The sequence below is a fragment of the Hemicordylus capensis genome, chromosome 4 (assembly GCF_027244095.1).
Source record: "Hemicordylus capensis ecotype Gifberg chromosome 4, rHemCap1.1.pri, whole genome shotgun sequence".
Lineage (NCBI taxonomy): Eukaryota > Metazoa > Chordata > Lepidosauria > Squamata > Cordylidae > Hemicordylus > Hemicordylus capensis.
In genome coordinates this window covers 225,526,187-225,551,202 of record NC_069660.1, presented here as the reverse complement: position 1 = coordinate 225,551,202, position 25,016 = coordinate 225,526,187, and the positions used below count along the sequence as shown (strand labels likewise).

Sequence of the window (25,016 nt, the reverse complement as noted above, 5' to 3'; positions counted from 1 at the left end):
TTCACAAGTTGTAATATCACAGCTATGATAATAAAAACTAAAATGAAGCAGCCTTGTTAAAAAAAATGGCCACTGCGCATGCACAAATGGCTTCTGCAAGGCCCTGGGCCATGCCAGGCCTCACAGGCCATTTCCTCATGTCCAGCAGCAGGCAAAATGGCCGCCGTACCATTATACGAAGGCTCGAAGGGGCAAGAAAGTGTGGCCAAACAGGCCGCAGTGGTGACTACCGAGGCCAGCGGGGGAGGGGGACCTTCACACACACACACACACACACACACACACACACACACACACACACACACACACCCCGCGGCCTTTAGGAAGCCTACCAAAGGGCCTAGAGGTAAAGAATTATTATTTTTATTTTATTTTTTAAATCACAAACCTGAACTGTCGGGGGTGAGGTGGGGGTTAAGTTTGACCCTGAACGGTCGAACTGAACTGGTTCGACCTCAAACAGGTTCGGGGTCGAACCTGTTCGCACATCCCTATCACCTGGCGGTGGCAGTTTGAAATTCAAAATGCCATCCAAGAGGGGTTCCCCTGAGGTTCTCAGAAAGGTGTGAGTGCTCCTTGGAAATGAAGTCTTTTCCATGGCTGCAGCCCTAGGAAAGACTATAATTCCCAGAACTGCACGGGAAACCCTGTCAGAAGTTGTTGTTTTTTTTTAAGTTATAAGCTATCACCACCAGGAGTAAGATGAACTACCTTAAGCTTGTCTCCTGCCACCTCTGCTTGATCTGGTAAGTACATTCTGGGGGGGGGGGTCAGTTTGACCCTGAACAGTCGAACTGAACTGGTTCGACCTCAAACAAGTTCGAGGTCGAACATGTTTGCACATCCCTATCACCTGGTGGTGGCAGTTTGAAATTTAAAATGCCATCCAAGAGGGGTTCCCCTGAGGTTCTCAGAAAGATGTGAGTGCTCCTTGGAAGTGAAGTCTCCTTGGAAGTGAAGTGAAGAACTACCTTAAGCTTGTCTCCTGCCACCTCTGCTTGATCTGGTAAGTACATTCTTGGGTTGGGGGTGTGGTAGGAAAGTGGGATGAAGTATTCTATCCAAATCAGCCCAATCTGGTCCAGTTAGGTCCAAACCAGAGAGTGATTTCTGCCAAACTGAGCCAAATCTGATTCACTTAGGTTGAAACGTGGGCAGAGGGGTTAGCAAGATTGGAGTGGGCCCTTGGACAGGATTAGGATACACTCCAGATAGTAATGGTGGGTAACGCTTATTGGTATGTGAGCGTTTCTGGATATCTCTAGGGATGTGCATGGAACTGGGTGGCCCGGTTAGGTTCGAGGTCGGACCAGCCTCAAACCCAACCGGGCCAGTTCTATCTGGAATCGCCCGTGAACCTTCCCACTGGTTTGGTTCAGTCGGGGGGGTGGGGGGGGGGTCCCTAGACCATTTTAGTATAAATAAATAAATATTTTTTAACCTTTACTCCCCTTGGTGGAGCTCCTGAAGGTGGCTGGGGGGGGGGTCTACAGAGGTTTCCAGGCCACGCAGAGGCCAATTGCGCAGGGATGCGGGCTCCATAATGGCCAACGCACGGCCAGGTGAAGGCTGAAACTGGCTGAAGAGCAGCCGAATCGGCCGAGGGGGGCAAGACGAAGGTCGGTGGGGGGAGGGAAACCTCCGCGGACCCCACTGTCTCTAGGAACTCCCCTGAGGGGAGTAAAGGGTTTTTAAAAATTTATTTATTTATATATTTATTTATACTAAAATGATCCGCGAAACCCCCAATCATTCGGGGGTGTTTGGTCTGGGGTCGGACTGAACAGGGTGGTTCAGTTCAACCCCAAACTGTCGAACCGAACCAGTTCAACGTCAAACCTGTTTGACGTCAAACCTGTTCACACACCCCTAGATATCTCAGTGGTCACACTTGACCCTAACTCTGTGCCAACTGCTCTTTGGTGGAGTTGACACAGCCTGATGATGCCACTGAGCTGGCAGAGTCCTTAAAGAGGCCATCTGTTCTTACTATAATTGGGGTCAGCTCTGCCTCATGAGCCAGCATAGCCACAACGAGGCAGAGCTGGCCCAATCACAGCGAGAAGAGGCCTACCTTGAAGGGGCTACCTGCTCTCACTGGATTTGGGGCAGCTCTGCCTCACCAAGCCAGCACAACCATGGTGGTGACATACTGAAGCAGAGCTACCCTGATCCTAGCAAGATCCCAGCCTTAAAGGGGTCACCTGTTCTCTCTGGGATTGGGGCAGACCTACTTGGTGATGCCATCAGGACATATCAGCTCAGCAGGAGAACAGCCAGCACAGAGTTGGGACTGTGTGCTGCCATCAGAGTGGCTAGAAGTGCTTGTATCTCAACAGATATTGTGAAAAGTAGTTCCTGGTGCAAGGGTGCAAGAAATCCCACCCTAGGGGGGCACAGGGGAGGCAGCAGTCCATCCCCAAACACCAGAGGCACCAGAACCCTTGTTCCCCTCGACTCAATGATAGCTATACCCCTGAAAGTTACCAATAACTCCTTTTGGGTGAGGGGCTAGAGCTCAGTGGTGGAGCACATTCTTTGAATTAGGGATGTTCCCGAAGGTGATTTGGCACTGGCGGGGGTGGTACTTTGAGGGTGGGGGAGGGTGTACTCACCCCTCCCATCGCATTTTCCCCACTAGGGCTCCATTATTTTCAAGCCCCTCAGGGTGGCAGCATTCCTCCCTGCTGCCCAGTTGCCCTCATTAGCCGGAAGTAGTGATTGCGCGTGTGCCCATTGAGTGCGTGCATGCCCATCTGCTGTGCATGTGCACACGCGTGACGGGTGCACGCACGATCGCTACTTCCGGCCAATGAGGGCAACAGGGCGGCAGGGAGGAACGCTGCCGCCCGAGGGGCTTGAAAATAACGGAGCGCCTGTGGGGAAAACGCGGCGGGAGGGATGAGTGCACCTCCCCCTCCCTTAAAGTACCACCCCTGCCAGCACTGAAATGCCGACCCCGCCGACCCCAAGCCAAAACGTTTCAGAGGCATTTATAATGGCCTCCGAAATGTTTCGGGCTCAAGCTTGCTTTGAATGCATGTTTCCAGGCTTAGTCCCCAGCATTTCCTGTTTTGTTATTGTTTAAAAATGGATCAGATGGCAAAAGGTGATAAAGATCTCTGCCTGATCGCCAAGAGAGCTGCCACTAGTCAACATAGTCAAAACCAATGGTCTGACTCAGTCAAAGGTATTGAACAGCTTCATAAGTTCATATGACAGATACCATTACAATGCAAGTGCACAAAGGCCCCAACGCAGGCAAAATGTGGATAATGAGCAGGCAATTTAGGAGGCCAGATTAAGGACTCAGATTGAAATCATATGGTGAACCAACTATGTGACTCAGCCACCGTGAGCACAAGTCACCAGCATATGCTTAATTAGCTGTCTCGTCTCCTACTAGTTCATTGCTCGAAGTAGCCAATTTACAAGACTAGAAAGCTGTTCTCAAGTGCAGGCAAAACCTGGCTAAGGAAGCCCAGCCCAGTTTTGCCTGCACGTGAGAACTGTTAGGAGCTGCTTGGCTCCCGGCAGTAGCACAGTAGCAAAACCACTTAGTCCATCTTCAAAATGAAGATAAGGGAGGAAGTGCTCCCTTGGACTCAATTTTTCCATTGTCTGCCAATTGTCTGGGAGACTGCAGGGCTCCCTAGTGGCACTGGGCAAATCCCCATAATGCAGTCTCCATGTGACTTGCATGTTCCGACCGTCAAACCTCCCTACTCCCAGAAGCAGTGGAGGATCATCTGGGTGCACGATTTGCACACCCAGCAAAGAGGAACAGATCATCTGTGGGGGAGGTAAGCTTTTAAAGGCATCCTCGCCCCTTTTAGCCCTTTCTCATGATCTTGAGAAAGGGCTCATGATGGTCTCCATGTGTCATTCAATCTAGGTTGCATATCTGCATAGCAAATACAATTTCCAATTGTGTGAGTGTCCTCTGACAAGCGCCATTAAAAGATTTATCTTCCCGACCAAATGTTTCAACAGTAGCTGTTTTGGAACAAACCAGTCGGTGCACCAGTTGCATCCCTGCATGTTAATAGCAGCCGACCATGTGCTAGTCATTTTTATCAAATCATGCGGTTGTGTGTATTAACAATGAACTGTATCAAATAAGTGTACATCTCGTATTGTTTAGAATGAATCCTTTCCTGTACTCACATTGTTTACTTTTAACTGGATCTCTGAGCACCCACTTTCCCCATATTCCTGATACACCATTTCTGTATACTTTAAATGCTACTAGTGATACCCTAGTTTTTTAAATCCTGCCTTTTTCGCTGCTTCTGCTTCTTCCTCAAATCCCAAAAGATACTTTTCAAAAATACAGCCCTATAACATACAAGTTAAAGTTCAAATTTCAAACCAAAGCAGCTTGCCTGGACTTGAAATTAGACAACAAAAGTCTGGTTATCCGAAACTGCTGCAGAGGGATTGTGTGAAAACAAACAGTTGGCTCCACACATGCCTTGTAAAAATTTTATTATTGCATCTGACAAGTGTAGTATAGGTTGTGGTTTTTAACCCCTTCCAGGTATTGATAGTTTTATCCACTTGAGGAAAAGATGTAGTTTTGATAAATGCCTATATGGGTGTGTGTGTGTGTGTGTGTGTGGTTTGAAATAGGAAAAAGATCTAGCAAGGAGGCTGGAGTAGGAAATACTTCTTCCATCCTTAAACATCTTCTTTAAAATGTCCATAACAATATATGAACAACAAGAATTAAGGAGAATGGATGGTGCCTTTTTTCTTTTGAATTTTCAAATTAGCAAGAAATCTTGAGAAAACTTAGCAGTCATGGGATTAGGGAACAGGTTTGTGTGCAGATTGGTAATTGGTTGAAGGACAGGAAATGGAGGGTAGAAATAAATGGACAGTTTTCACAATGGAGGGAAGTAGGAGGTGGGGTCCCCCAGGGATCGGTACTGGGACCGGTGCTCTTTAAGTTGTTCATCAGTGATCCAGAAGTTGGGGTGAGCAGCGAAGTGGCCAGATTTGGAGATGACACCGAACTATTTAGGGTAGTGAAAAGGAGATTGTGAGGAGCTCCAAAAGGATCTCTCCAAACTGTGTGAGTGGGCAACAAAATGGCAAATGTGGTTCAATGTTACGTGTAAAGTGATGCGTATTGGGGCAAAAAAAAATATACGTTGATGGGGTCTGAACTGTCAGTGACCGACCAGGAAAGGGATCCTGGGGTCGTGGTGCACAGCTCATTGAAAGTGTCAACACAATATGCAGCACTTGTTAAAAAGGACAATTCCATGCTAGGGATCATTAGGAAGGGGGTTGAAAATAAAACTGCTAATATTATAATGTCCTTATACAAAACTATGCTGTGGTCACATATGGAATACTGCATAAAGTTCTGGTCACCATATCTTAAGAAGGACATTGTAGAATGGGGAAAGGTGCAGAAGAGGGCAACCAAGATGATCAGGGGCCTAGAGCACCTTCCTTACATAGCAAGGCTACAACACCTGGGGCTTTTAAGTTTGGAAAAGAGGCGACAACAGGGAAACATGATCAAGGTGTAGACAATCATGAATGGAATAGAGAGAGTGGGCAAAGATAAATTTTTCTCATTCTCTCACAACATTATAACCAGGGGTCATCCCATGAAACTGAAGGCCAGGAAATTTAGGACCAACAAAATAAAGTACTTTTCCACACTGCACATAATTAATCTATAGAATTCTCTGCCACAGGATGTGGTGATGGCCACTAGCTTGAATGGCTTTAAAAGGGGCTTAGACTATCCATGGAGGACAGGTCTATCAATGCCTCCTAGTGGTCTGCTGGCTAAAGGCGACCTGCAGCCTCAAAGGCAAGATGCCTCTCAATACCAGTAGCAGGGGTGCAACAGCAAGAGAGAGAGAGCATGCTCTCAGCTCTTGCCTGTTGGCTTCCAGAAGTATCTGGTGGGCCATTGTGTGAAGCAGGATGTTGAACTAGATGGGCATTGGGCCTGATCTAGCAGGGCTTTTCTTATGTTCTTATGATGGATTGTGGCTTTTAAAAAAATATTCAGATTAGCAGCAATAAATTCCATTTAATTTATTGAATGAAATGAGACTGTTTTCAACAAAATTCTAGAAATGACTGCCAAGTAAAGGACATGATATGAGACCTTAGTCATGATGTGTGGCCCTCAAATACTCTGCAGTACTTTGTCTGTTTTCCACTTGGTTAAAAACACATGTATTTAACTCTTGAAGTATCAACACAAATTACTTGAGAAAATTTAACTGAAATGCTAGCAAAAATGTTGTGTGTCACAGATTCTGTTTATGATTCTATTCCTTCACATACTTGCATGGAAGCAAGGACCATTCAGGTGCCCAGATTCAGTTCTGACTACACAGATAGTTGACCACAATATGAAACAGTCAACTGATTGCTCCATGCCATGGCCTGATCAATTTTTAGCATGTGATGAGGATCATAAATCTCCTTGAGATCAATGGAATTTAATTCTAAGCAAATGTAGAAAGGGTTTCAGACTGTGGCTACAATTTAATGAGTGGATGAACAAGCATGCACCAGACATTTTCTTCCCAGTCAGCAGCTCCCACATGAAACTCCCTAATACATTTTAATCTTGGAGGTATTTTAAAAGTGGAGTTTGAGAGTTTGGCATTGTAGTGTGGGAGATAGGGGGAGGAAACTGCTTAACAGAAACTACATGAAAAAGTCAATTGCATGCACAGATCCAGCGTTTGCACACATGTATCTTGGATTCCAACCCTTAAGTCTAAGCATTTTATGGGCAGAGGAAGGCTGCAAAATCACAGGAGGCTTCTTAGACATAAAATGAGAATGATTTGAACCAAACTAGAGCCTCTCTTCTCTCTAGCCTCTCCTCATCCCTGTTAAGCTGATAGTGAGTGTGCATGCTTCGTGTGCCTCTTTGACTCAAGGGAGTCAAAGCCCTTGATGCTTTAACATCTACCATTCCCAGACTTCCTCATCCAGATATTGGGAGATTTGCAAACATCTGCTCTCATACGTGGCTTACTGGGCAGAGCAACTTTACTTGTTTCTGCCTAAAAGCGAACATCATTATTGGTCATGTTGCCACCCTCCCAACAAGAGAGATAAGGCAGAACTTACTTGCTTTTGCCCAAGTGAGTTGGGCATGCATGATCCAAAGGTGCAGGAAGGTTTAAAACATGATTGGGATGAGAAGCCTGCTAGCAATGGTAGTCATGGGATGCATATGCTGCACCATCCTGGGCTCATTTCCCTCTTCAGTAGGCAAGGGAAGGAAGAAGACATTTTTCTTCAGGTTCATCTTCTTAAACATAACTAGTTCCAGACTAAAAATCTCTCCTGTCTCTGTCCCATATGTTCCAAGTTTCCTTATATAGGCTGTGCTTACAGCACATTAGCAATGATCAGAAAATTGTAAGGGAATTCCACAGTGTGGTGTTTGGGATTCCGTGATCCAGGAATACAGCCAGTTTTTGAATGGGACTTTAGATACTGTATTCCACTCCTGGAGTAGAGGCCAGACTAACAAACGGCCAGCAGCGAGATCACTGAAAAGCAGTCTGCTCTTGCCTCTCTGTATATAATATCTATTTCATAGAACTATTAATATTCCTGATTCCACTCCACTGTTTTGCCCTTGCATACCACAACTCTTTCCCTTTGATTATACACACAGGGGACCTTACAATACATGTTTAACTGCTCTATTACTGAGACACCTATAGTACTCCTATTTGAATAACAAGAGACCGGTGAGTGTCTATTGATACATTACAGACACTAACCTGAATAAAATAAGAAATTATTGTATTCCTGTATCAAATAGGGTATAACCACAGTTGCCTTGATCTTGCAAAATGGCTTCCTGAGGTGCTCTAGTGGTTATTAAGAAATCGATGGAATATCTTCATGATTATTCATAAGAAGGAGATTATAATATTTTCACAGTAACCTGCATTCATAAGTATCAGGAAACCATTTTGTCTATGGTACAAAATATGCAAGGCTCAAAAGACGCATTTGTGGTGAATTCACCACCAAAATAACCATGACCTAATGTTTATTCTTTCTACTTTCTTCCTCAGTAGCTGGTTTGGAATTTGGGCATGATACAGAACAACAAAAGACAACACACTTTTTTTAAAATGTGAAACTTTATTTCAGCATTACAGAATATGAGTTTCTTTCTTTCTTTCTTGCTGAATAATATAAATTTATATTCTGTCCCAGCTGTCTTCCTAGAGGGTTGTTAAGACTGTGGACTGAGAGGATCCGGTCACTCCCCTCCTTATATAACAACTGTCAATTTTCCATTTTCATTCAGAATCCATTCCTTAACAACTCTCTATCATTATTTTCCCATCTTATTGTTGTTTCCTTTCCTTTTTGTGACAGCAGGCAGCTGGACTTTCTCAAACTATTATAGGGGCATAGGATGGTTGGAAGTAGGGAAGTGCATGGAACAGTATTTGTGTTCCATTCCAAACTCGAAACAGAACACAAATACCCTGTCAGATGAGCTCTTGTCCAATTGGAAGTCTGAAATTGCAAAGAAGTTACTTTCACATGGCCTTTCTTACTTCCGTAAGATCAGGTCAAACACGTATTTCCTCAAAGGCTGAATGATATGGAATTTCAAAATGAACTTAAATAGAATATCACAGAATACAAAGGTCTGGGCTGTACATTTTGCCTGGGAACCTGTGAATTATTTAACAACGCTCACTTTTCCCAGGTTGTGAAAGGAGTTATTTAGGGCTAGACACAACCTTCTCTCTTCGGCACTTTTGCAGGGTAGATATTCTAAAGTGCCATTAGCAGAACAAACTGTATGTATGTATGTATGTATGTATGTATGTATTTATTAAATTTATACCCTGCCCAAACTTACGTCTCTGGGCTCTGACCCAAACTTGTCCGTGTGGGTCAGAGGAGATCAAAATGATACAGCATGTTTTGATGTATTGCCCCTTTATAAGAACTTTTGCATGAAGTATATCACCCCCCTATTGTTGAAATATCCAGGTAGATTGGATTGGACATTACTTCTTTCTGGTACAAACCCATTTATAACTTGTACGGTAGCTAGGTTTTGTGTGGCAGAGGTGAAAACACAAAAACAAATGACTCAGAAATGATCCAGTTGGTTCTGAATTTTTTGTTCTTAAACTTTGTTGCTGATCTTTAATCATAAATAAAGATTGTTGTTGAGTACCCAGAACATTCCTTTGAAACAACCAGTTGAGCTGATTGTTCCAATGGAATTCATTCTTTATTTTATTTTATTTTATTTTATATACCACCCTTCCAAATGGCTCAGGGTGGTTTACAACAGGATAAAAACAATTGAAACCAGTTAACAATTAAAATCAAAACTATAAAAACAGAATAAAACCAATTAAACATTAAAACAGCTAAAAAAAACCCTGGAAAACCAGGGCAACCATTTAAAACAATTTAAAACAGTTTACAGTAATTATAAAACCCTGGAAGGCCAGGCCAAACAGATAGGTTTTAAGGGCTCTCTTGAAAGACAGTAATGACTGAAATTACAGATTTCTGCCGGGAGTGCATTCCATAGTCCAGGAGCAGCTATAAAGAAGGCCCACCTCTGAGTCACCACCAGATGAACTGATGGTAAAGGGGGACGAACCTCCTCAGATGACCTTAACGTGCGGTGGGGATCATGCAGAAGAAGGCACTCTCTAAGGTAACTCGGACCTAAGCCATTCAGGACTTAAAAGGTAATAACCAGCTTTTTGTATTTTGCCCGGAAACACATCGGCAGCCAGTGCAACTGTTTCAAGACAGGCATAATATGGTCTCTCTGGGTTGCCCCAGAGACCAATCTGGCTGCCACATTTTAAACTAACTGAAGTTTCTGAACTACATACAAAGGCAGCCCCACGTAGAGCTCATTGCAATAGTCAGCTGATGCACCACTGTTTTGAGGTCATCCTCTTCAAAGAATGGATGCAGCTGTTGAATCAGCCAGAGCTGATGGAAAGCACTCCTGGTCATGGCCTCCACCTGAGATACCAGGATGAGGCCTGGGTCCAGGAGTACTCCCAAGCTGCGCACCTGCTCCTTCTGGGGGAGTGTAACCCCATCCAGCACAGGAAGATCTAACTCATCCCTCAGATTCTGAACCCCCACGATGAGCACCTCTATCTTGCTTGAATTCAGCTTCAATTTGTTGTCCCTCATCCAGCACATTACTGCCTGTAGGCAGGCATTTAGAGAATGACTGCCATTTCCTGAAGATGAAAAGGAGAAGTAGATTTGGGTGTCATCAGCATACTGATAACACCCAGCACCAAATCTCCTGATGACCTCAGCCAACAGTTTCATGTAGATATTGAAAAGCATTGTTGACAGAATGGAGCCCTGAGGGACTCTGTATAACTGCTCCCGTTTTGAGGATCAACTGTCACCAAGCTCCACCATCTGGAATCTACCCAAGAGATAGGAATGGAACCACTGCAAAGCAGTGCCCCCTATCCCCAAATCGCCCAGGTGATCCAGAAGGACACCATGGTCGATGGTATCGAACAATACTGAGAGATCCAGAAGAACCAGCAGAGTCATACTCCTTCTGTTGGTTCCCCGGTAAAGGTCATCCATCAGGCTGACCAAGGCTGTCTCAACCCCATAGCCAGCTCTAAAGCCAGTTTGAAATGGGTCTAGCTAATCACTTTCCTCCAAAACTGCCTGGAGCTGGTCAGCCACCACCCTCTCAATCACCTTGCCCAACCAAGGGAAACTGGAGATTGGCCTGTAACTAGCCATCACTAAGGGGTCCGGGGAAAGCTTCTTAAGGTGGTCTAACCATTGCCTCCTTCAGACAAGGAGGCACCCTACCCTCTCTCAGCAATGCATTCATGATATTAACTGGGCCACCTCCAAAAATCTCCCTGCTAGATAGTAGTAGCCAAGTCGGGCAAGGATCCAGAGAACAGGTGATAGGCCGCACCGCCCCAAGAAGCTTTTCCACATCCTTAGGAGTCACAGATTGAAACTGATCCAATCTAATACTGCAAGAGGGATCACTGGACACCTCCTCCATAGACTTTGCAGAAATAGTGGAGTCCAAGTCGGCCCGACCCCGGGGACTGATTTGAAGTGGAAGGAGCAGAGACTAAACTCCTCACAATCCAGGATAGCTCTACTGAGTGCGAACCTGCAGTCACAATGTGTGCAGACCAAAATCTTTTTCGCTGCACGTACCGCCATCACATAAATCTTCAAATGGGTCACATGCTGTATCCTGTCAGATTCAAACTGAGTTCTCCTCCACTTGCGCTCTAGTCACCTACCTAACCACTTCAGCCCCCGCAAATCCTCAGTATACCATGGGGCCATTTTTGAAGCAGGTTGGAAGGGACACTTAGGAGCAATCATGTCTACAGCCCTGATGAGTTCCCTGTTCCAGGTTCCCGCCAGGGCATTGACAGAAACACTGGCTGCACCAACATCAAAACCCTCCAAGGCCTTTTGAAATCCTACTAGGTTCAGCAGCCTTTTTGGATGGACCATCCTAATAGGTCCACCACCCCTGCAGGGGTGGATTGCAGCTGTGAAATCAACCTTAACCAGGTAGTGGTCCGTCCATGACAATGGGGAAATCACCGGATCCCCCACCCACGGAAGACCCCCCTGATCTGAACAAAAGACCAAATCAAGTGTGTCGCCGGCAACATGAGTTGGTTCGCAAACTAATTGGGATAGGCCCATAGTTGTCATGGCCCCTATGAATTCCTGAGCTGCACCAGATAAGCCAGCCCCAAAGTGGATATTGAAGTCCCCCAGCACCAAAAGTCTAGGAGACTCCAACACCAACTCTGCAACCAGCTCCATCAGCTCAGTTAGGGAGTCAGTTGGGCAGTGGGTGAGCAATGGGGTGGACGGTACACCAACAGAATCCCCAATCTATCCCTAGTTCCCAGCCTCAAAAATATGCACTCAATATAAGTCAACTGTCTCACAGGGGCCCTGGTAAGGGAAATAGAATTCTTATGGACCACAACCACTCTTCCCCCCTCCCACCCACTTCCCCTAGCCTGCTCCATGACAGAGTAACCTGGTGGGAGAAGCTGAGCCCACACGGGACCACTCGCCTCCCCCAACCAGGTCTCAGTTATACATGCCAGGTCAGCTGGCATGACCCGATTCTGAGTCAAAACATTCCAAGCATCATTTTGGACTCCAAGATGGTACTCTTCTGGCCTCTGCACAGACACAGCAGCCATCTACATGGTGGTGCTGAACTTGCAAATGGCAGCCACGCTTGCACAGAGGCCAGAAGAGTGCCATTTTGGAGTCCAAAATGATGCTTGGAACACTCAGAACTTCTGACTCGGAACAACGTCGTTCTGTTCAGAGCTTGGAACAGGCCCTTCATTTGAATGGTGTTCTGTTCCAGGCTTGGAACACTTGAAATACCCTGTTTTGTGTTGGAACATTCCACCGAAGGAATGTTCTGCACATCCCTAGTTGGAAGCATCCCCCGCCCCACTCACTTCTGGGAAAGGGTGATGGGTGGTGCGTCTGTGTTCTGATGCCAACCATGACCATTGTGGTCAGTGCTAGAAGCACGCCAATGCAGGGAGCATGGCTGTCACTGGAACACGGCCAAACCACCTTTTGCCTACTCCCAGTTAATGAGTTGTTCCTTTGCTCTCAGGGTGCTTCTTTTCTCTTCCTTGCTCTCTGTAAGGGAAAGAAAGGAAACACCCAGCGAACAAAGCGCTTACCAGCTGAAAGGTGTGAGCAACAGGTGGCCCCAATACCGACCATGCCCCCTGCATCAATGTGCTTCTGACACTGGTTCAAAAGGTGTCACTGCATTGAAAGACAAAAGTGCCACCCTTCACCCTCTCCCAGCTGGCAAATGGTTTGTTTGCCAGTTGGGTGCCCTGAGCGGGGGTGAAAGGCCCTAGATGGTCCCTGAACACTGACAGCCCAGGGACATTTGTCCCCACGCCCCTCCATTCAATGGTGGCTATGCCACTGAGCTGCTATCATCAGGATATCAGCTCAAAAGCTCCTACTAACCGCTGCTAACTTGGCAAAAGAGGCACCTTTGAATGTGGTGATTCTCTTTATCTAGCAGGGGGAGAGTAACTGGCCCTATCCACCCCCAGCACAGTACCTCCAGTGACTGTTGCTGTTGTCTATCATATGTTTCTCTTTAGATGGTGAGCCCTTTTGGGGACAGGGATCCATCTTATTTATTTATTATTTCTCTATGTAAACTGCCCTGAGCCATTTTTGGAAGGGCGGTATAGAAATCAAATTATTTATTATTATTATTATCATTATTGTTGTTGTTGTTTACACAGTCAGACAGGTGTTATTGACTGGTTTGTTTTATCCAGACATTGAGTCCTTCCCAAGGACCTGGAATGGCTGAATTTTATTATCAGTGTTGTTGCTGTTATTATTATAGATATCGTAGCAGAATATAGGTTGTTCCCAGTAAAGCTGCTTTTTGTAATTGGCTGATGGTGATTTCTGTGGCCCCTATGGTGTTGAGGTGCTCTTCAAGTTGTTTTTGAATTGCACCTAGGGCGCCAATTACCACTGGGATTATTTTGGTCTTTTTCTGCCACAGCCTTTCAATTTCTATTTGTAGATCTTTGTATTTTGTGATTTTTTCTATTTCTTTTTCTTCTATTCTGCTATCCCCTGGTATTGCTATGTCGATTATTTTGACTTGTTTTTCTTTCTTCTCGACTACAGTTATATCTGGGGTATTGTGTGGCAGATGTTTGTCTGTTTGTAGTCGGAAGTCCCATAATATTTTTGCATCTTCATTTTCTACAACTTTTTCAATTTTATGGTCCCACCAATTTTTTTTATTTATTATTTCTTGTTTACACAGTCAGGCAGGTGTTATTTACTGGTTTGTTTTATCCAGACATCGAGTCCTTCCCAAGGACCTGGGATGTCAGAATTTTGTTATCAATATTGTCCTTGTTATTATAGATATTATTGCAGAATATAGGCTGTTCCCTATATTTGCTTTTTGTAATTGGCTGATGGTGATTTCTGTGGCCCCTATGGTGTTGAGGTGCTCTTCAATATCTTTTGGAATTGCACCTAGGGCGCCAATTACTACTGGGATTATTTTGGTCTTCTTCTGCCACAGATGATGATGATGATGATGATGATGAATGTTGCCCTGGGAGTTATTTCCTTGCCTTCAGCACTTCTCTGGGCTTTCCTCCAGGTGACCTCAATAGCCTTTCTCACCTTCAAGCCTGCCTTCCCTCTTCATTTCACCAGCTTTCTCTGTCCATCCTCAACCATAAAAACCACCAACTGAACTCTTCTCCCAAATATCATTTGTTTTTCTGTCTTCAACAGTAGCCTCACCAGTCCAGTTAAAGCCACACCTCTTAGCAACTCCCATAGCAACTTTCCTTAGCAACTGTTACTAAGTTAGACCCCATGTTAACAATTCCTCAGTCAACCCATGAATAAACATCATATACCCAATTAAATCAAACAGATTCTCCATAGCACTAATAACCCAATATTTATAAAGATTTACCTGAAGGCAAGTCTCACTGAGTTGAATAGAGCCTACTTTATAGGAATCATGTTTTAGTTGCAGCCTAAGGGTGCAATCCACACACCATTTATTCAACTGTGTTTGCATTTAAACCAATTTAGAAAAGACTCCACCAATTAGTTCTTTCAGAACAGTCCCATTAAATTCAAAGTATCCAGTTTGGTTTAAGTGACTTGTCAATTGTAACCATAACACCTATGAGACCAAAATGACTTAAGTGCAATTAAGCTGCTTTAAATGGTTTGTTGATCTCACTTCTGGGAGTATTCTAGAATTATCTCCAGAATAAGTTGTTTGCAGATTGTAGCTGCATTGCCTTGTTGTTTCCATGCCCCTTATCATTGAACACTGTTTCTTTAAAACCTGCGCTTATGTGCTATATATTATGACTAAAGAAATATTCTCCTGTTCGCAAAGCTAAGTTACCATGATAAAGCAGCAAAGGTTAAGTTAGTATTAGGTTAAGTGCCTTGTTTTAATATTTAAAAGGCAAATAAATACCTTTTGTCATTAGGGGTCTTAGCCCCAAAATCTATGCTTTGATGGTTTCATTCAATAAATGTTCATTTAATCACATTGCATTTTCTTATATCACAGGAGTGTTACCTAATATGGGAACAGCATAATAAACTGAGTCCAGGTCTATCTCCTTTGACAGCAATTCATTATAATGAACATAGAAATTATGAGGAAGTAGAAAATAAGGATTTAATGGAAAATATGCAACTCTGAGCATGATCTTGAACTTCAGAAATTAATATAGGAGGAAGACACTCATGAAACTATGTCCCTGAGAACTGAGAAACCCACAGGGATATAGTTTTGGAAGTACAAATTGTGCCCCCCTACCCTGATCAACAGGCAAACCTGTCACATCCACAGAAATTTATCCTGGATTTTATCAGTATTTTCAGATCTGGCACATTATAAACAAACATCTTAGGGGATTTGGTTCTTTGAGCAAGTATACAGATATTGAAGTTTTGATGTCTGGAAATCATTAAAAAGGTTTGCTAAGTCAGATGTATAGAATGATTATGAAATTTAATTTTATTAATTTATTTATTTTATATGCTGCCCGTCCAAACATAGCTTAAGGCAGTTCACAATTAAAAAATAAATAAAACCATTTAAAATATTGACATAAAACATAAAATAAAACCAGTTAAAATATTAATATAAAACTCATTTAAAAACCATTAAAACCATTTAAATATTATTAAACGCCGGACTGAAAAGATGGGTCTTTAGTGCTCTCTTTAAGGCCTCTGAGGATGATAAGCCTTGTATACCCACGGGAAGCAATTTCCACAACCTGGGGCAGCTACAAATTGCCACCAAATTAAATGATGTCACCCAAAGACAGATCTTGCCTGATGATCTTAATTGCGGATGAGGATCTTACAGAGAAGGCATTCTCTCAGGTATCCCAGGCCTGATTTGTGGAACTCAATTTGAACCAAATTTAGTCCAGCTGTAGGGATAGTGAAAGGAAAATAGGCAAATTAGTTCTTACTAGAACAACTTGTTTAAAGGGAAACTGGTAGTAGGGATGTGCTCGAAATGTGGTTTGATGTCCTAATAGTGGGCACATCCCTTTAAAACCGAGGGCTTACCCAAACCTTTTAATACAGAGGAGAGCAGGTCCATTCCTGTTTCTCCTCCATTCACTGCCACTTCCATAATGGTGGCACTCCCCCCAGCTATGAGTGGGCACTTGAAGGGGTGTCTCCTAGCTGCCCCTGCTTGACGCTGGCACACACATGGCCTCCAGGCATGCACAGCAGCCATGTGAGTGCTGGTGTCACACAGGGACAGCTTGGAGACATGTCGCTGGCATGACTGGGGGGAGTGCCACTATTATGGGAGTGGTGGCGGAGGAGAAGGGATGGCCCTGGTCTCCTCCATGTTAAAGGGTCTGTGCAAACCTTCGGTTTTAAATGGCTGTGCCTGTGATTCAGATGCTGAATAGCGATTCAAGCACATCCCTAACTGGTAGCATTTTGTAGACTGTTAAGATGATTTAATGATATATTTGAGCAGGAGCTTTTGTGGTCAACAGTCTACTTCATCAAATGCAAAGCAGGAACAGAAAGTGTTCCTGCTTTGCAGTTGATGAAGTGGGTTCTTGTCCATGAAAACTCTTGTTCAAATATATCATTTAAACACCTTGACAAGGAGTCTGCTTAGTGCTACCAGCTTTGCTTATCATTTTTACTACAATAGACTAACATGGCTATCTAACATTAAAATTTTAAAGAAAACTTTTATAAAATTCAATCAGAGGGTATCTTAACACCATGTGGATTGAGTCAAACATATACCAGATAAGGTGGTAAAATAAAGATTGGTGCTACAGAGGTTCCGAATGGATATCACGTCTTTGAGGTTTGTCCAAAAACTGAGCAATTTGGTGGAGGGGGGGGCCGATTCTCATGACTGGGTTATAGGCGTCTATTAAATCTATTTTGCACCACCCAGAGCCATTTGAATGGGGCGGTATATAAATGTAATACATATATAATAAATAAATAATAATTTTTAAAGGCTAATATCCAGACTAACTCTGAACCAATGTATACCACATTGCTGCAGTGTTCGTTTGGATAGTAGCCAATGATTGTTTGTAGCCTCAGACATAAACATGTAATAGATGTATGATGACATTGCATTGCTTTCCTTACCCACCTTTCCCTAATCCTCTGGGAAACTCAACAATTTTTTTTAAAAACTGAGATTATATTTGGAAAAAGGCAGGAACTTCTCTTCCCTTATTTCAAATGGACAAGTGATCCTTGGGGGCAGAAAAGAGAGGTTTCCCCAGCAGCTTGGCTCATTTGCTTGAGTCTCCTGCTATCTTGAGTCTGTGGGATGCATATATAAAGAATTGCATGTTGATCAGCAGTGCTCCTTCTGCTTTTGGCACACTGGGGTCTGCATGGTGTAACCTGTTTTGTGCTGGTTGAGTATGGTTAGTTGGACTTTTAGTCTTCTTTTGGTCCCTGCCAAAGTTTTATTTTAGTATCATACACATGTAAAAGAAACTAATGTTGGCAAAGAAGCAGCCCAGAAATTACTGTTTTCAAGTGTCCACTGTGACAATCAATGTTTCATTGAATTATTTCATCTCCTTTTCCCTCAAGATGTTTCTGTATTATTAAGAAGGCCATGGTGGGGAAACACACACATCCCCCCCCCATTCTTCTAGATCTTAATTTGACTAATTTAGATTTTGTTGTTGTTTATGCAACATGACATGTTTTGTCACATTAATGACAATTGGAGTGGGGGATAGCTCAGAAGATAGCAGTTCTCATTCATGTAATTCCATGTGGTTCTATGCTGTTCCATTCCATGCTCTATCCACAAAGCATACTTCTCGCCAAAGCAGCCCCTTTGGATTCAATAGGGGGTTTATGCAATTGCAAGTTCAATTCAGTGGAAAAAAGTAATTATTAATTATTATTGTGCTGCATCATAATCTTTGGCCATATCTTACCCTCTCCATGAAAATATTCAGGAAACATGATTTATTCCAATCGGAGGAACAGAAGACCTTTCATTAAAAAGCAGAGTCAAAGGGTAACGTGTATGTTATGCAATGCAATGTTCAAATTCATAACACAAGAATATGATGATCTGAGGGTTAACATTCTGCCAGGCAGAAGAAACAATGTTTCTGGCTGAAGGTACTTACCACCATGCCAAGGTGGAAAACAAAACAAAACAGGATTACACCACCCCAGTGTTTCCCCCCCCAGACAGCTATAGAAGTTACAGGAACTCAGCTCTCCTTTGTATGTGGTCACACTATGTGAACCTGCACCCATTGTTTAGAAGAGCCAGTATGCTGTAGGGGGTTGGGGAGAAACTCAGGTTCAACTCTCAACTCAGCCATGACATTGACTGGGTAACCCTGGGCCAGTAGCAGTAGCCCATTGACAGGTTAGGAACATAGGAAGCTGCCATATACCGAGTCAGACCATTGGTCCATCTAGCTCATTAATGTCTACACAGACTGGCAGCAGCTTCTTCACGGTTGCAGGTGGGAATCTCTCTCAGTCTTATCTTGCAGATGCCAGGGAGTGAACTTGGGATGAGAATGTAGATGCTCTTCCCAAGAACAACAACAAATATTTATATACTGCTTTTCAACAACAACAAAAATAGTTTCCAAAGCAGTTACATGGAGAAAGAATAAATAAATAATTAAGGGGCTTTCAGGTTTGGAAATGAGGTGACTATGGGGAGACATGATCAAGGTGTATACAATTATGCATGGAATAGAGAGAGTGGACAGAGAGAAATTTTTCTTAGTCTTTCACAACACTAGAAACAGGGATCATCCCATGAAACTGAAGGCCAGGAAATTTAGGATAAAGAAAAGGAAGTACTTTTTCACACAGAATATAATTAATCTATGCAATTATCTGCCATGGGATGTGGTGATAGCCACTAGCTTGGATGGCTTTAAAAGGGGCTTAGACTATTCATGGAGCCTCAGCCTCAGAGGCAGCCTCAGAGGCAAGATGCCTCTCAATACCAGTTGCAGGGGAGCAACAGCAAGAGAGAGGGCAATGCCCTCAGCTGTTGCCTGTGAGCTTCTCAGAAAGATCTGGTGCACCACTGTGGGAAACAGGATGCTGGACTAGATCGGCCTAGGGCCTGATCCAGCAGGGCTTTTCTTATATTCTTATGATAAACAGGTGGAGCGAACCATATACATCACTCTGAGCTATTTAGAAATAGGGCAGGATAAAAATGGCATAATGTTTCTGCCACTGCTTTTTGCTGCCCAATAAAGCAAGTGTTTACATAAATGAATTGTGTTTTGCTGGCCAATGACCGAATAAACTTATATCTATCTAAATGATTTGTGGCCATTCATTCTGTACTTCTCTGATTCTGTGAACAAATAATACATTATTGAATACAGAACACGGATCCCATGCTGTATAGTATTGCCATACAGCAGAGCTTCTCTACCCTATACAGTTTAGCTTAGAAATGAATTTGTATATGGAAAAAAACTCATATATTCATATATATTCAAAGAGGGGCTATTTCTATTTTTGTATTCAGCCTGCTTGCCATTTTTTAAATGCCTCTGTTCATTGAATTCTTTTTAGATACGGTATTTCAGACCACAGAGAACCAAATTAAAAAGTACTGTACACTTCCTTTCCTCAAAGTTTACAGAAATGATATTTTTTTCCCTGTATGTGCATCTATGTTTGTGCGTTAATCATCAGTTGTATAGCTTATCAATAGAAGGACAAACAGGGACAAGGTCAGTAGAAAATATTCTTTAGAATAGCTTCTAAGCAGGCAGCGGAATTAGGACTGATTTATGAATGTATTTTCACAATTTACTTGAAAATTTGTAATGTCTCTGCAGCCTGGCAAGAAAAAAAGAGGTGAGGGTAATGTGAAGGAATGCTTCTATTCCACTTTATTGTAAAATTATCCCATGTTACCTGCTCTAATCCCCTGAAAACAAATTAAATCCTCACTAAGCTGACTTTAAATCAATAGTTTCATTTAAGAATAGTGTGACTTAATAAAAATAAAAACTAACTGGTCCAGCCAATTTAAGAGGGAAATAAATCATTGCCCAAGGAAAGAAACAGATTTGACTTGTATATGGGCCATAGTTTTGTTGAGGGAGATGAGCCGGTTGTCTGAATTAACTTAGTGTACATTACAAATCTCCTCAGCTGTATTCCAAAATCTATTCCTTTGTATAAGCAGGGTGATGGTGTGGGGGTAGGGTGAGGGAAAGGAAATTTGTTTGCCAAGAACTGGGAAGCATTATGAACCCGCAAATAGTGTACTTGAGAGTATCTGATTTATGATAGCAAGAAAATCTCTCTCTCTCTCTCTCTCTCTCTGAAATACCACATTGTTCACTAACAATTGTCTAGATCATATGAGCACAACATTGTATCTAATAGTAAATATCCCTAAATGAGTGGCTGTGTATGCCCCCTGAGCTAGGAGTTCCTGGAATTTAAAGACCCATCTCATCCATCCTATCTTATGGCTTTAGTAGGAGGTTCAGTGGTAGAGCATCAACTTTGCATGGAGAAGGTCCCAGGTTCAAGCCCTCGTATTTGCAGGTAGGGCTGGTAAAGACTCCAGCCTGAAACCTTGAATAGCCTATACTGCGAGTCAGTATAGACAATACTGAAATTGATGGATATCAGTATAAGGATAAGGCAGCTTCCTATGTTCCTCATAGTGAGGCACACGATCAACATGTGGGGATGAAGAGAGTTCAGTGAGGAGAGTGGGCTTAGCCGCTCTTCCTGCACACGAGCAGAGAGCCATCCCTGGGTGGCCGGATTGGCCACCCACACAACTACCAGCTCTGTCATGGAGCTGGTAGGGTGGTGGGGATCGGGGACCGCCCAGCCCCCAGAAGTCCCAGGATTTTTATTTATTTATTTATTTATTATGTATTGTGTGAGTGTGCAGGACATTCTAGGGAGACCCTCGAGGCGGGGAGGCTTGTTGTAGCCTCTCGGTCGGGGATCTACTTGTGTGATGCCATGGTGTACAGCCACACATGGTGTACAGCCACATAAATAAAAAATAATAAAAATAAATAAATTGCAGCGGCACACAATCAGTAAAATGGTGTGAGCGGAGCGAACCCTCTGCTAACCTTGTTTTAGGGGAGGGGTTCTTAGGCAGGCTAGCCACTGTTGAACCACCGGGTTTGCCCACGAGCCTAGTGGTTCTCACGATGGAGGGAAACCAGGCTGGGCTCCCTGGCTTCTCTCCATCGTGAGAATAGCTTCAGTATCTTCCCTATGTTTCACACATTCCCAAAATTAAAGTTGTGCCCTCTTCTTCATGCCTTTCAATACGTTCTCATGTCCAGAGCCCAAATTTCTACTGCTGTTTGGTTATTCAAACTCAAGCGTGGGCTAAGGATGACTCTAAATGCCACCCCTATTTCTCCACTCTATTCTCAGGTGACAAAATTGGGAGGCCAATTTCAGCAGTTTGTGGGGTGGGGGGACTGATGAATTCTGAGAAAGGTCTCTGCCACTGGCAGCCACCCCAGAGAACAGCACAGCATGGCATGATGTAATCCACAGGACATCCTGGGGGAAATTCATGGCAGCCCGCAGAAGCAAGCCACTGAGCAAAGTGCCACACTGCTACTGCTACCACAGTCACCGCCAAAGAGGTGACTGGGGGTGGGGTGGGGGGATACGGAAACCAAGGAAAGCTGTCTGCCATCAACAAGCTGCCCATGAAACTTTCTCAACATTCCTCTGGGTCCACCTTAGTTTTGACCTTCCTGAATTTTGCCAGTAATCCCAAATTGAAGGCTGCACATTCTTCCTAGGTATGAGCCCGGTCCAGTCTGGAGGCCATTCTGAAGGCCTCCGGACCGGTCCGGAAATGAGGGCAGTTCGGCGGTCTGGCACTGGTGTGGGGGGGCTCTTTAAGGGTGGGGGAGGCTGTACTTACCCACCCCCCGCCGCGTTTCCCCTGCCAGCGCGTTCGTTTTGAAAAGCTTTTGGGGCAGCAGGATACCTCCCTGCCGCCCTTCCCCTAGTCGTCGGCAAAAGGCTTCAAAAAGGAGGTATAAAAAGCTTTTTCAAAACGAACGCGCCGGCGGGGGGGGGAAGTACACCCTCCCCCCCTTAAAGAGCCCCCCACACCAGTGCCGGACTGCAGCTCCGCGGTTCCGTGCACATCCCTAATTCTTCCATTTTAAATTTTAACTCTGTGCTAGTGTGAGGCTGTTCTCACAAGCAGCCTAGCCCAGGCTAGGGCAGCTCATGTAGAATGCCGGGATCTGCATGGAAGGGTTCATGTGTCTTGGCTCCTAGAGTGCCCATCTGACAGGGGAATCCCCCAAGACACTGTGCAGGGCCTTGTGGGATTTGCGAATATCCTGGCCTCTGTTGCTCTGCGCTGCTGGGAGCAGCACAGATATTCATCCACACTGCTCCTGGCAGCACAGGTTGTGTGGGCGTGCAGCTTGTGCGCCCAAAACATCAGGAGCAATCATCTGGCAGCGGGGGAGGTAGGTTGAACCCTACCTCCCACCACACCACTAGCATGCACCATCAAATGAATGTGTTCCCACTGCTGCTGACATGCCCTGTCTCTTGCTAGTCTCCTTGGAGCAACACATCCTCCATCTTCCAGATGCAGCTATTGCTAAGCATTCAAGCGAACTGCAACACAGTAGTAAACATGCACTGTGTATAATAATAGTGATGGGAATAAAATCTAGAAATATTTAGTTCCCAGGTTCATGCCTTTAGATGCAATATGTTTGTTCCTAGGATGGCAGGATGCCTCTGAGTACCAGTTGCAGGGAGTAACAGCAGAAGAGAGGGCATGCCCTCAACTCCTGCCTGTAGGCTTCTCAGGGGCATCTGGTGGGTCACTGTGTGAAACAGGATGCTGGACTAGATGGGCCTTGGGCCTGATCCAGCAGGGCTGTTCTTATGTTCTTACTAAGAAATTCATTAGAAATATGGCAGTATTTCTGGCATATAGGGGCTGTTCTTACGATCAGCCAAAATCGGGCTAGGAGAGCCTAGCCCGATTTTGGCTGATCGTGTAAACCACTGGGCTCGCAGGTGAGCCCGGTGGCTTACAAGCAGCTAGCCCACTTTTTTAGCCCTCCCCAAAGCCCCGGTTTGCAGAGTGCTCCAGGCTTTCCAATCATGAGTAGCCACGGCTCCGCCTCCCAAAAAGCCGCCTCCCAGCTCCGGGGGTCTCCCCAGTATGCCCTGCGCACTCACAGGGCCGGCAATCTTGTGGGCGGCCGATTCAGCCGCCCAGGGCTCTCTCCTTGCTCACCTGCAAAAACCGGGTCTCACTGATCGTGAGACCTGGCTTATAATCACTACTCGGCCTTTTGGCTAAGATCAAGTGTAGTCAAGATCAAGTGTAGTGCCGGCCGGCAACACACAAGGTGAGGCCAAGATTTGAGCCACCCTTGGACCTTTTATTATTTATTTATTTATTTATTTATTTATTTTATTTTATTTAACACATTTTTATACCGCCCAAAATGCAAGTTCTCTGGGTGGTTTAAAACAAAACAATAAAAACAACCATTACAAAGATTAAAACATTTCAACAGTTAAAATTTAAAATGTTAAAGCTATTAAAACACAATTAAAACAATATCTTTTTAAAAGCCTGGGTGAACAAATGTGTCTTGACTGCCTTTTTAAAAGTTATAAGAGATGGGGAGGCTCTTATTTCAACAGGAAGAGTGTTCCAAAGCCTCAGGGCAGCAGTGGAGAAGGCCTGTCCATTCTTGAGACATTCCTCTCACTGAACTCTTTTAACCGGACTCTACCCAAACCCTTAGGAACTTGTGTACATTGCTATATTCTCTCTACTATTGCAACCACACATTATTTTTTAAGTGGCCGTGGTTTATCAGGAAATTCTATTTACTGCTGTATTGCTTTTGTAAATCATATGCTAAACATTCTCCAATAAAAGTAAATCTGTCTGTTGCTTGACAGTGAGTTGGGCCATAGACCCGTTCTGTCTGTTCTGATTGACAACAGCTTTCCAAGATTTTATTGGCAGTGGCAGCACCGGGGGGGGGGGGAAGTGAGCGGGGCATAGAAGGGTCAAAGTGCATTTCTTAGTGGGCGAGCTGTGTCTCATATGTTAAATATTTGAAACATAAATGGAGGGCAACTGCATTTCTGAGGGCACTCTTGCCCACACTCACCTGGAGCCTCATTTGTTTATAGGTCTTTCCTAGCCCCATTATCATGATGAAGAGAGTCCTTTCATCAGAGTTGCTGAAGACTGAACCTGAAATCTTTCTAGGTATGTAAATTACTTCCAAGCTACAGCCTCTTCTGCAGCAGGAAGTGCTTCCTGTACTGGTGGTAAGAAGGGTACCAGTAGGTACCTCCTTTATATGTGTGTTTTTGTGTTCACAACATTCCACGCATGGTCATTTAGGATCAAATTGTGATTCTCAGAAAACATCTCCTCTTCCTTTTTTGCTTTTCAGTTCATTGTTCAATGGTTAATGCCAAAACTCCTTGCTGGAACTCATCCTGATATCACATGATCCATTTTCATGAACGTTGTCAAACAGCCCAGCACAAATTAGGCCCTTGACACCAACCCTCGGACACTTTGCCTTACAGAAGATTACATTGTCACCTATATGATCTCGCCTTCCTTGCTGATGGCTCATCCCATTGCAGAAAGGAGTGTATATGCCTGGTTTTCAGGGTGAAAAATTCAGCCTTTAGAGGACATGGGCATCTAAATGGGACTCAACCTCCATGGCAGCATTATTCGAGATGGTGCTGAGTGCAGGGTCTGAAAAGCACCTACTCTCATTTGTATTCTCCCCAAGATGCTTCTCGACTGTCAGAGACACTTTGATGAGCAGATACAAAATCTTAAGGGAACGGTATTGAGC

The 25,016-nt window shown here is 44.1% G+C and overlaps 1 long non-coding RNA gene across 2 annotated transcripts in view; it reads left to right on the top strand.

Annotated features, from left to right (window-relative positions):
- LOC128322253 (uncharacterized) overlaps window positions 1-25,016 on the top strand; it is an 87,244-nt gene that overhangs the window by 27,962 nt on the left and 34,266 nt on the right. The window contains exons 3-4 of one of the 2 annotated variants that reach the window (XR_008305628.1): window positions 24,328-24,406; window positions 24,597-24,709. This is a non-coding gene — a long non-coding RNA (uncharacterized LOC128322253). Of the gene's footprint in view, window positions 1-24,327; window positions 24,407-24,596; window positions 24,710-25,016 lie in introns of those variants that run through there. The other variant, XR_008305627.1, reaches the window with a different exon arrangement.